Genomic DNA, 11,850 nt, shown 5'->3' with positions numbered 1-11,850 from the left:
GTGATTCAATATTAGTGCAATTTCCTGTAATGGAGAGCCAAATTTTAGGACGTTGCATAGAAGACAAACATCTCCTGCTGACTCACCCTCATCTTGCTCCATCTTCAAATATTACAATATCTCTGGTCAGTATCAGCCTTGAGCTGCTGCTGCTGCCAACACATCTGCCCTATTTTTAATTATCTTCTGTGGAAGAGCTTAGGCTCAAATTAAGTGTGATGTGAAAACAGGTGATATTCCCACCTGCTCTTTTACACAGTTTTTCCTGTGCAAGAAAGGCTGGGATTTGGGCTGGTTTGGGTTGGTTTGGGGTTTTTTTAAGAGTCTGAGTTAACATCACAAATAGACTCACGGGTGGGTATGTATCCAATACATACATTGCTCTAAGAACAGGTGGGAATAGCTGTAGAGACTCATTGGTTTTATAGTTCCACTGTTGTTGCCAGAAAATTACATGCTGCTTTTCCTCAGCCCATTTTGAATGAGAAGAGCTGCCAAAAGCCTACCCACAATTTTAATGATCTGAGAGGTGGGAGTTTTGGGGTGGCACATCCATCCACTGGCATCTTTGAGGGAGAACTAGATACATTTGATTTAATCTGGAGGGGCAGGCTGTTCAGACTCACTGAAGAAGGCATTACTGCTACCAGTAACAAACATGAGTCCTGTTCTCTGCAGATACAGCTATAGACATTTGCTGGAGCCTCATGGATGGGTCCGTTCATTCTTTGGTGATAGAAGCAAGTACAATGCACAAACACTTTCCAATATGTGCCCATACTTGGAAAATGCTATATGAGACCATGCAGTAGCAGTGGTGGTAGGAGACAGTAAGAGTATGATTACCTCATGGCTTCCCTTTTTGAGAAGGCAGGGTCACTCACTAGATGGCTGGAAAACAGGTACTCCAATCTACAACAGAACTGGTATAAAGAATTGTCAGATCTTTTATATTCCAAACAGAAGCTAGGGAAGGGACGTCATATATTGAAAACAGGCTGTTTCTTTCTTCAGTCATTCCGTTTGAGATGACTGAAACTACCCCCACCACAGCCTTAGCGCAGGAACATGCTGAGTTAATGCTTTCTATTCACTAATGATTTTGTATTTTGGGCTTTGTTGATATAATTCAGCTGCTATCTTAATGGAGATCACAATTTAATCTTGAATTTAGGGAATGGAAAATCCTGATAAACCTCCAGGCTGTTACGAATGCGAAGGACTTTGCAGTAAAGTGTCTATGACATACATCCATGAGAAGTGTTTGATGTGTTATAGAAGGCATTGGTCTAAAAAAATGTTTTTCCTCTGGCTTTGGTGAGCAGACTGGGGAAGTAAATGACACAAAGTGACCCCTCTTTTCCTTTCCTACTGCCATCTTTCTGTTTGATCTTGCAGTGATGTGAGTCTGTAACTTGGAATTAATTTCTGCAATGAGTTATAGCATGAACAGAGGGGGTTTTATTTTCTGCTGCCAAAAGGAGATGTATGATCTGAAAAATTTTTTGAGAGAAAGGAGCAGCTTATTTCCACCTCTGTCACTGAATTGCTGTGTCAAACTGGACAAGTCACTTAACTTCTCTGTGCCTCAGGCCTTTGTTGTGTATTATAGCATTCAGCTCTTGTGCTACTAGCAAATGTTTTGCATGGCTTAATCATAAATGACTGCCTGCATGCTAATTAGCCTCAGACAGTGCAAAGTTTATTATCCTTGTTTTCAACCTTTATGCCAGTTCAGGGGATGTGATGTCTGGTTTTGATTTAGGCTTGATCATAGCTTGCAGGAGGAAAAGGAAGAAAGTGCTGAACTCTGCAGAGGAGATGCAGACAATGGCACAGATTGTAGGCTAGTGGGAATTTCTAGGCTCAGGGCTGTACTGCACGAAGGATGCCGGCATCAGAGAAGCCTTATTACAGCATTTTATCTTGGCCTGGATTAGTTTAACCAGCCAGCTGAGTTACCAGCAGCAATACACACAATGCAGGAGAACCTTCCAAGTAAGTCTTGTGTCTCACACTGGCTGCACTTGACTTTTGATCACCATATTTTTACTGTGCTACTGCTAAAACTAGTTCAAATAACATTAACTGGGGCATGCTGGCCATCTCTCGCAGCTGTAGTTTGAAGGTAGTGCATGCCTGTGAGTTCAGATGGGCAAATGAAAAAGTCAAATCTGTCAGTCTGCCAGTGTGCTGCATCTGCATGAATGCGCAATCCACTGAAAAGCAATTGACTGGCCAAGCCCTCCAAATACCAGGGCAAAGCTGTGCCAACAGTTGTCTCCCTGACAACTGTGTGAGCACTCTTATGGGAGGAAGAAATCAGTCACAATCAGTCTAGAAGAAAAAAAACTTGTGGAAATCCCTCTGGTCTAGGCAAGGCTGCAGTTTTGCCATATGTGAAGAGAGAAAGGTGGTGGGAGTGTCCTGTTCTATGGCAATACTGGAAGCATAGTCTGCAACTATGTGCAAAAGCAACATGATTAAATCAGAAGTATGGGAGCAATACAGCGTTGTGTGCAAAACCAGGCTCACATCACTTCTGCGTTTTACACACAGGCAGCCTAAAAGACTCCCTGCTGCAACATGGCTGAAGTCTGCATCCCTGGAGAATCGGTAGGAGTTAAAGAAAACTTCCAAATGCTTCAGGCATCTGTGAGAGAAAGAAGAAAGCTGATTTCTCCCAAGTTATCAGCTTGGGAATGAAGAGATTAACAGGCTTTGTGTGTGGTGCAATGTGCTGTTTTTCATTTTGATGCACCCAAGAAAGAAGCAAATCCCTCTGATTTCCCAGTATGACAGGGCAAAGAAAACCCCATGAATCCCTGCAGCAGCTGCAACAGCATCTTCTTGCCCTCTGCCCTTTGTCCTTCTAAGGGAAAATGTTGGGTGGCATACAACATTTAAAAAGTTAATGATAGGCTAGCTGCTAAAAGCTAACACTTGTGGCTTTGGGTTACAGGAGCAGGGGAACAGTATGGCAGCCTGTTCATACCAAATGTCTGAGAGTACCTTACTCATGGGAAGCCCTGGCAGACTATAAAGTGCTCTGTTAATTATTGTTGACATTGCATAGAGAGCCTCATGCTGTTCTCTCTCTGCCTGCTTCGACTTAATTTGTTTGAGAAAGTACTTTTTCCATGCTGCAGATTATGTAAATTCATATACTCTACTGCACTGACAGATGTGTCTTTGTTTTAGAAGAAGAATTATTTTTTTCAGTGCTGAATGTGAATGGAGCATTTCACATTGGTGGCTTCAAAAAATATTTATAAAGTGAAGCTGAACAGCTCAAAATATTTTGCCCTCCTACATTGACATTCACAAGCCTTTATAACAACATTATCAAAAGCATTTGCAGTGTAACATGTATGAATCGGCCACAACGACTCTGTTAGTCAACAAATGACTGAACACACATATTTTAGTCAGCTCTACCCTACACAATGTGTAGCAGAGCCCAGTTAACACAACTGTAGATATTGGGGCAATTATTCCATATTGTGGGTCAAAGACTATCTTATAATGATCCTTAGCTCTCATAACTCCTGCTTATCTAAGGAAACAGAGGGTGAAAAAGGGATGAAATTTCCCTTTCTCCCTCCTTCTGATGGCAAGATAAGGCTTGACTCTTCACTGACCCCCACAAACAGCGCTTGCTCTAAGGCATGCCATGATTCTGGTAATCTGGCTGAGAGTGGTCGCATTGTTCACCTTCCACATTTCACTACTGATGATTACCTACGTGTTCTTCAGCTCACTCTCCCATTCATCGATTCTTCCTGAATATGCTGGTAAGAAATAACACATGCTGCATCCACTTGAGCAGAAAGAAATGCTCCCTGTGAATACATAAATGCAGCAAACTTACTCTGAGGTTTCATTATAAATTAAAATGACCCCTCTGCCAATTGATCGTAATGATTTTCACAATCTTCAACACCATTTCAAAACCAGGGCTTCCCACGTGCTCTTTCCCACAAGGAGCCATCCGAATGAACTACCTCTGCAAGCGGTGCCCTCCAGCTGCAAGTACAAGAGCATGGCTGACTGACCTTAGTATAGGGACAATAAGTGACATTTGATGATTGGAATGATAAAACCATGTGTATTCCATGTCCATTCTCAGCATTGTGCTTTTCCATCTTTAAACTCTTAAAATGTTGTATAATTAATAGCAGTGGAAAGAAAACTACTTACAAACCTGATAACTATTGTATAGCTCCATTTGCTTTGGTCAGCCCATCCCTGCCCCAGAGAATTAGGGACAGCGGGGCTTAGCACCATGCAGAAACACTCTGATTCTCTCCGATGAACAAATGGTCTGTCCTTCCACACAATCCTGCCTTCCTAAATATGACTTTGTGATGGTAGAATGAAGGTGGACAGCTTTATTCAACAATGAACAGAAACTCCATCTAATCTGCCTTCTTCATTATTTAGGAGATAACACTCTAATATACCCAGTCACTGAACCCTAGGTAGGATACCATTTCCCTTTAATAGGTATAAAAATTTCTTTCCTCATAATCCTTACACTGCTTGAACAGAATCCTTTTTCTGCTTGCATTTTTCCATTGCTAGATGATCCTCTCTTTTTCTAAATTGCCAGTGAGTGTGTGATCCTTTTGTTGTCCACATGCAGCATGAATTCTGTATTTAAGTATACCAAAATGAAAAGCACCTCATCTGAAGATAATTTTCAGCACAGATTGCTGATTGATTTCCATTTTTTTTTTTTTTTTAAAGCCACTTATTTTGGTTTTGTGTGGTTTTGAAGTTTGTGCATTTAAAGTTACTCTTAAAAGTAACTCTTAAAAGTTACTCTTAAAAATTTAAAATGGAAAGAATAGCACCCTTTTAAGCAGGCATTCCAATGTATTTGCTACGCTCTTGCTCATAGCTTGCAGCAGGTGAAAAAGCAGTAATGGGTGACCCAGAATGCAATTAAAGAAAGAAATGTGATGAAAAGTAACAGCAGACGCGTGGTCTTTTGTACCCTATGAAGTGTTAATTCCCTTTAATGATTTGTAGCTTAATTAAAAAGCAAACAAACCAACCCCTCAATTTTCACATTTGATCAGTGCAAAGTAAAAGAATACTAATAATTTCCATTAAAATATCATTGAAGAAACAAATCCTGTAGTATTTTGGGGACTGGGCTTGAACAGAAATGACATACACTTTGCCTCTAATGTAATCATGCCAAGGGAAGTGGGAACTGATATGACAGATCATCTCAGACTATGTGAAGAACTGGGTTGAAGGATGAGGGTTGACAGGGATGTTATGCTGGCATGTGGTAGCCCTCCAGATGAAGGATGACGTGTATCTGTGCAGAAAGCATTTGTTTTCGATGGCCAAGCCATGACTGGAAGGAGGCTTCCTTGCTTCTGAAAGCTTATCTGAGATTTCAGCAACTCCCACTGCAAGTGATGAGCACCTTTCTTTGACCTTGACATTTCTGGAATAAATGTTTAGGGGTGTGTAAAATCCCCAAACAAGCACTCTTCTCCTTGGGGAAAGGATAAGAGAACGAACACATGGTAAGGTGACAGGGACGTTACGTAATGCATGACTGAGTTGCACATTTATTTGTCTTTCACTGAAGTTCTAAGTGGCCACAGAAGAAAACCAGGGAATGTTATGACCAGTGTGCCTGGTGCATTAGTGGGCAGGTATGTAGGCATATGCCTAGACATAGGCACAGTGTTTGAAGACGCTTGATTCCAAGGAAGGCTTGAAACTTGCCTGCGGAAGTCTTGCTAGAGCTTTTGAAATTTGTAAAAATGCAGTTTCAAAATTCACCTCTGCCTCAAAAGTACAAAGGAGGTTTTGCAACCAGCTCATGAGATACTCATCTTCCCATTGCAACATGGTGTCTCTGACTTAAGAGAGCTTTTCTTTTGGAAAACAGCTATGAGTTATTTTGGCTTGCATCCTGCTCGGTAGGTGTACACTGCAGTACCCCTTAGGTGAACCACCTTCTACTGAGAACAGCATTGCCACTGTTGCTCACCAGGTGGGACAACAGACCCTGAGCAGCAGCTTCAGGTGGGTAATGCACGCCCGAGGTGTCCAGCTGCATGGAAAGATAGGAGAAACAAGAACTGGCCAAACTGGTTATGGAGGCACAGTATGGGGGCTCTCTGATGCTGGGTCTTGTTCAGGCAGGAAATGAAGCCTGCTGCAAGCAGGGTGGCTTCATTTGGAAAAAGCCGAGCACTCCTTTTTTATCATACTCTCCCACTGCCATTTTTGTCCCAATTCCTTCTCCCCTTCTTATAGTGTTTTGATTGAAAGAATACACTGGCAACAATGAGTGCTGCATTTGAGAGAGGCCTCGGTTAAACTTGTTCCAGATGTTCTCAAACTGGTGCGTCCATGGCACTCCAGTGAGGAGAAGGCACCCATGTGCCAGGCAGTGCACATGGCTGACTGCCGCAGTTTCTAACCTAGTATTAACTGCATTAATTGTGGACATAAACAGTGTTTAGTGCCAAACATGTCACAAGCTGATTGTAAAAAATGGGATGTAGGCAGAGTTTCAAATAACGCTTCACTTTTCATTTCAGGCGCCTTTGTCTCCTCCCCATTTTTTTTCCCATTCCCCTCCCTCACCCCCCCACCCCCCCCCCCCCCCCCCCCCCCCCCCCCGAAACTCCTTGATTGTGCGTGCGTATTGAGGAAGATACAACTGTGTTTCGTCCGAGAGTGCTATTCAGGTTGTAAATACTACGAGCGTATCAGCTAATGGCTGCGAGCAGATCGTCAGCAGGAGCCTGGAGCCGGGGCAGGAGCGCCCTCAGTCTGCGGAACCGCTGTTTCTCCGGTCCCGTCCCGTCCCGCTGGTCGCCGCTGACCCACTTTCCTGCATTTCCCAAACTGCACGGACCCCTGCCACGCGCGGGGCTCAAAGGCTTTTGACCCTTCGGAGAACAGCAGCATCCGCTTCCTCGTCCTGCTGCGCTGGTCCCCAGGGCCGCCGGGCGGGCGCTGCGCTGCCGCGCAGGGAGCTGCGACAGGGAAGGTGGTGGTGCTGGGCCATGAACCAGCCTGTCCCCTCATTACCGCCTGCGGGACAGCGTGCGGCCCGGAACCCGCTTGTCTTGGCCTGGGTCACACCTGCTATGGGAGTGGTTGTCTCCCTGACCTTCCCCAGGATTGGTGTCCGACCCCGCCGTTATCTCCCAGTGATACATCTTTAACAAAGCAAATAATAGACACAATAAATCACGAAGAAACTGAAATTCCTAGCGTGCACAGAAGGGGTGCTGATGGCACTTCTGCACAGTGCAGCCCCACCTTCCTGCAAGAGAACAGGTCATCAAAGCGATTTGGAAGAGCTCTCTTCGTGAGTGACATCTCAGTGCTTTGTCCAAGAAAGACGATGTGACTATTGTGACAAACCGCATCCAGCATAGTGCAGGCTAATTACCGGCTTGGTGTGAGGAGCACATGCAGGTGCTTCGTACCAGACCGTAAGATTAGCATGGTGAAATAGTGCTCAGTATGATAATCGGCTTGATTAATTGTAACTTGCTTTTGGATCATACTTTGCCTTCCTGTGTTTCCACCAAAACAGAGGGCTCTTTTTTATTCTTTTTAGAAGAATGTTAGAGAAAAAAACCCTTTAGTTGCATGAAAGTTTTGAAAGGGAGCAAGTAGTACTCTCTCAGTTTTAAATACAAAATTCTTCCTAAACAGGCCAGAACTAAAATGTTCTGAAATTTAAAATTTTGCTTAAGAACCTTCTGCACTAAAATAATCTCTCTTTGATTTAGAAAGTGCATGCTGGGTCTTGATAAAGATTATTGGGTTATTGAAAAAAGTACAGAATTTGTCAGTAAAGAATTCACTCAAGTATGTAAGCACCACAGAGTATACAAAGTGCATACAAATACATGCAGATGGTGAAATGGGCACTTCTGAAGAAGAAGGTAAGGCCGCCCTGGTGCAGCTGGTAAAACAAGGAACAAAAGCAAAACTGCCCAGAAAGTTGTTTCCTGGCAGCACAGATTCCATAGGTTTGGGGATGTCCAGTGGCAGTCAGTGGACCAATCAAGCTCTGCTGTCACTGTGACCCCTGGGTGACAGCTGTGGGCTATTCTTCTGGCCATTGCATTGTTGAAGGTGGTGGGCATGGCCCCGTTTCTGTTCTAGAGGAAAGCAGGTGCTTGTGTGTTTGGAGAGGACAGGCTGTGTTGTGTTCTTGGCTGTGCTCCATGGCTTTAAGGCATTTCCCACTGAGGATGTCTTGGCTGCTGGTGCCTACTGACCTATTTGTAACCTGTGTTTCGCAGAAGTTTTATTTTGAGTATGGTAAGTGGAGAGTTGCAGGGACATCCGAGCCCCTCCTGCAGAGCAGGCAACTTCAGTCAAGCTTTCAGCTGTCTGATGGTGTTGGATTATCCTCAGCTAATGTAATTGTGTCCTCCTGTAAGGGTAATAAATCCCCTACTGACAGATATTTCAACAGCTTTGTTAGAAATACCTGCCAGGTGTAAGCGACAAGGCTGTGGTCCTTGGCAGGACTTTCAGGTACTGTCCATGAGATACTGGGGTAATTCCTGGGAAAGAAGGATTTTATAGAGGGATTATAGTTATTTGTTCATCTAAATGGGTTAGGGTGCTGCTGCTTCTCATGTGTCTTTCTCAAAACATAGTATGAATACTGGGTTGCAGATGGCAGTCACTAGAAATATAAATTAGAAGAACTACTGTGTACAGTCAAGTGCAACCCTCTACCTTCTTTGCTATCATCTCTTCCTCAGTAGCTGTCTTATTTACCAGATGATTCAGCCAGGGCTTATTTCTTTTATTGGTTTTCAAGCATCTGTATGCAAGATGAACAGTGATGTGCAGGGGCAAAGAATTTGCACATTATACAGGGAGTAAATTTTTGGTACCCATTCAAGCAGAAAAGTGAATATTTTGCAGAGTAGTTGGTAGGCAAAAAACATAGCTTGAATTTACTGATCAGTTTAAATTAATTTTTAAAACTTTCTTAAGAAGTAGACTTCAGATAAATTGCTATTTAGTTTTCTTTTGCACAAAATGTGTTATTTTTTACTTCATTAATGATTAAGTCAGAGCTTAGTGACTGCAGGATTTGGTCTTAGTGACAGAGTTCGTGGGATAATCTTATTAAGGGGAATATTTCACATATTCGGGCCAACCCAGAGACTCTGTTAGGGAAGTAAAAATGATGTTGAATGAGTGCCACCAAGTGTCCTCTTTCTGTATACGAAAGCCCAGGTTTTCAGTGGTAGAAATACAACATTGCACCACAGTTCTGTAACTTTGAGAGGGAGGCCACAGAGAGAGCAAATTCTGTCAGAGTGACAGAAGTTGTAATTAATTTCCCATTGAGTAAACTCCGGAGTCCTGATAAAACTGAGATGTCTATGGTAGGGGCAGAAATGTAGACATAACCCTGGTTACCCATCCACTTCATCTAACTCTTCCATTTTGTTTTTCCTCTGAGAGATTGGTGCTGCTCGATGTTGACACTGCAGCTGTGGGTTGTGAGCACACATGGCTGTGCTGCTTTTGCCAGGTGATGGTAGGATACACCAGATCTTCCTTTATCAGGGCTGGTATGTGTCACAGGGCTTCCTAACAGGTAGCATAAATTACAGATTTTGCAATTAGCATCTCCATTTTGCCCCTCCTCCTGCCCCTATTGATTCCATTGACAATCTCATGATTAGATGCAGTCAGGAAAAAGCCGAGACTGGGTGTCTTGGGAACAGCGGAGTTTCAACAAACAAAAACATTAAGCATTGACAGATGTCCTCCAAGATGGTTTCATCACAGCTTCCCTGTAGATTAAAAGGTTTTGATGGATTTTCAGATTTTCAGTTCATATACATGAGTATGATTAAGGAAGGAGCATTTATGTTAGTATATTTCAAGTATTACAACTTGCTGACATTGGGATGATTCAAGCAATGGATACCCAAATGTGGCAAAACTCCAGTTGTGTTTCTCCATGCTGGAAGCTGGGGCAAAAGAGAGATGCCAAAAAGCCATTTTATGTAGCATGCAATAATAACATCTCCTTCTCATTCTGGAGTTCATTGCCTGAATTTCCATACTGCAGCCAGAGGTATGTCTAAAGTAGCTACACAAAGCGTGTGGAGGAAATTTTTCCTGTGGTGGGTGGCAAACTAGTTATCTTTCCTCAGCAATGTGAAGTGCCTTTTGTACTGGTAAAACAGCAGAAGGGGGCTAGGCTAGCACAAGTGGCTAGACAAAGAGATTAATTATTGCAGGGTTCTGATAATGTACTTACTTGGAGATGACAGAAATATTTTGTCTCAAAATATGCTAACCCTGCATGCAGAATTTTAACTTTTCTTTCTGTAATATACGTAAATGTAGATAAACTGATCAGCCCCATGCTTTACGACACGCATTAAACTCAGAGAAATGCCAGGGAATAAAAAGGAGCACCATACATTGCAAGGACTCTGGGCAGCAAGTGAGCAGGAGGCTTGTTCTGTTTAATCAGCAGCCCATTGTGTGACTCAGGGCCTTTCCATGGCAGTTAATGGGTGAACAGACTTCTGGTGGCACAAGTTTTCCATTGTATCCTTCCTGCCATACTCTGATTTACAGGTTTCACTATAAATTAACCTAAAAGAGTCTGGTTTACAGCTTTCTGATCATGCTCTGAAAAACCTCACTTTTGAAACAGCGTGTAACTTTTATTTTTATGATGAAGGGTAAAACCGGAAAACACAGAAGCAGGAATCAGTGTAGTGGAGAGCTATTTGGAAGAACTTCTACTTTTTGTATAGGTGATATGTATTTTGTGGGAACAAATCCGAAAGGAGATGACAATGCTCATTTGGTCACACAACATGTTAAATACATTTTATTGATTTGGGGGGTGTTGGTCGATAAGAAAGCATTGTAGCCCTGAAAGTCAACTGTATACTGGACTGCATCAAAAGGACTATGACCAGCAGGTCAAAGGAGGTGATCCTGCCCCTCTACTCTGCTCTCGTGTGACCTCACTTGGAGTATTGTGTGCAGTTCTGGTGTCCTCAGGAGGGCCACAAGGGTGATCAGGGGACTGGAGCGCCTCCCATATGAAGACAGGCTGAGAAAGTTGGGGCTGTTCAGCCTGGAGAAGAGAAGGCTGTGTGGAGACCTCCTAGCAGCCTTCCAGTATCTGAAGGGGGCCTACAAGGATGCTGGGGAGAGACTTTTCATCAGGGACTGTAGCGGTAGGACAAGGGGTAATAGGTTTAAACTTAAAAAGGGAAAGTTCAGGTTAGATATGAGGAAGAAGTTCTTTACTGTGAGGGTGGTGAGACACTGGAATGGGTTGCCCAAAGAAGTGGCAAATACTCCATTCCTAGCAGTGTTCAAGGCCGGGCTGGACAGAGCCTTGGGCAACATGGTTTAGTGTGAGGTGTCCCTGCCCATGGCAGAGGAGTTGGAACTGGATGATCTTAAGGTCTTTTAAAACCCAAACCATTCTATGATTTTATGATTTGGGCTTTCTAAGCACCAGTGTGGTGAGGTAGGTAACCTAACTGCCCTCTGTGTGTGGGTAGGTAAGGTAAGGTGCTAGAGGTATAGAAGCAAGGTGAGAAATACTTTTGTAGATTCAGATAAATGTCTAAGCTTTGGTTTAGACAAAATTAACCTTCTACACAAAGCAATCAGGAAATAGCTGTCCTTTTCCTCTTGTGTCCTTGCCAAGAACAATACATACAGTTATCAGTATTCTTGCCAGTAATTCTCCTATTATCTCAGTTTAGAAGTATTTTATTGTTTCAAGGACAGTTTTTAATATACTGGAGAATATTCCTATCAGGCTGTGGTATCTAGGCA

Source organism: Pezoporus wallicus, unplaced genomic scaffold (assembly GCF_028554395.1).
Source record: "Pezoporus wallicus isolate ANWC-B61680 ecotype Strahan unplaced genomic scaffold, APGP_CSIRO_Pwel_v1 contig_10094, whole genome shotgun sequence".
Taxonomy (NCBI): domain Eukaryota; kingdom Metazoa; phylum Chordata; class Aves; order Psittaciformes; family Psittacidae; genus Pezoporus; species Pezoporus wallicus.
The sequence above is the reverse complement of the archived record's forward strand: the minus strand, read 5'-3'. Positions refer to the sequence as shown.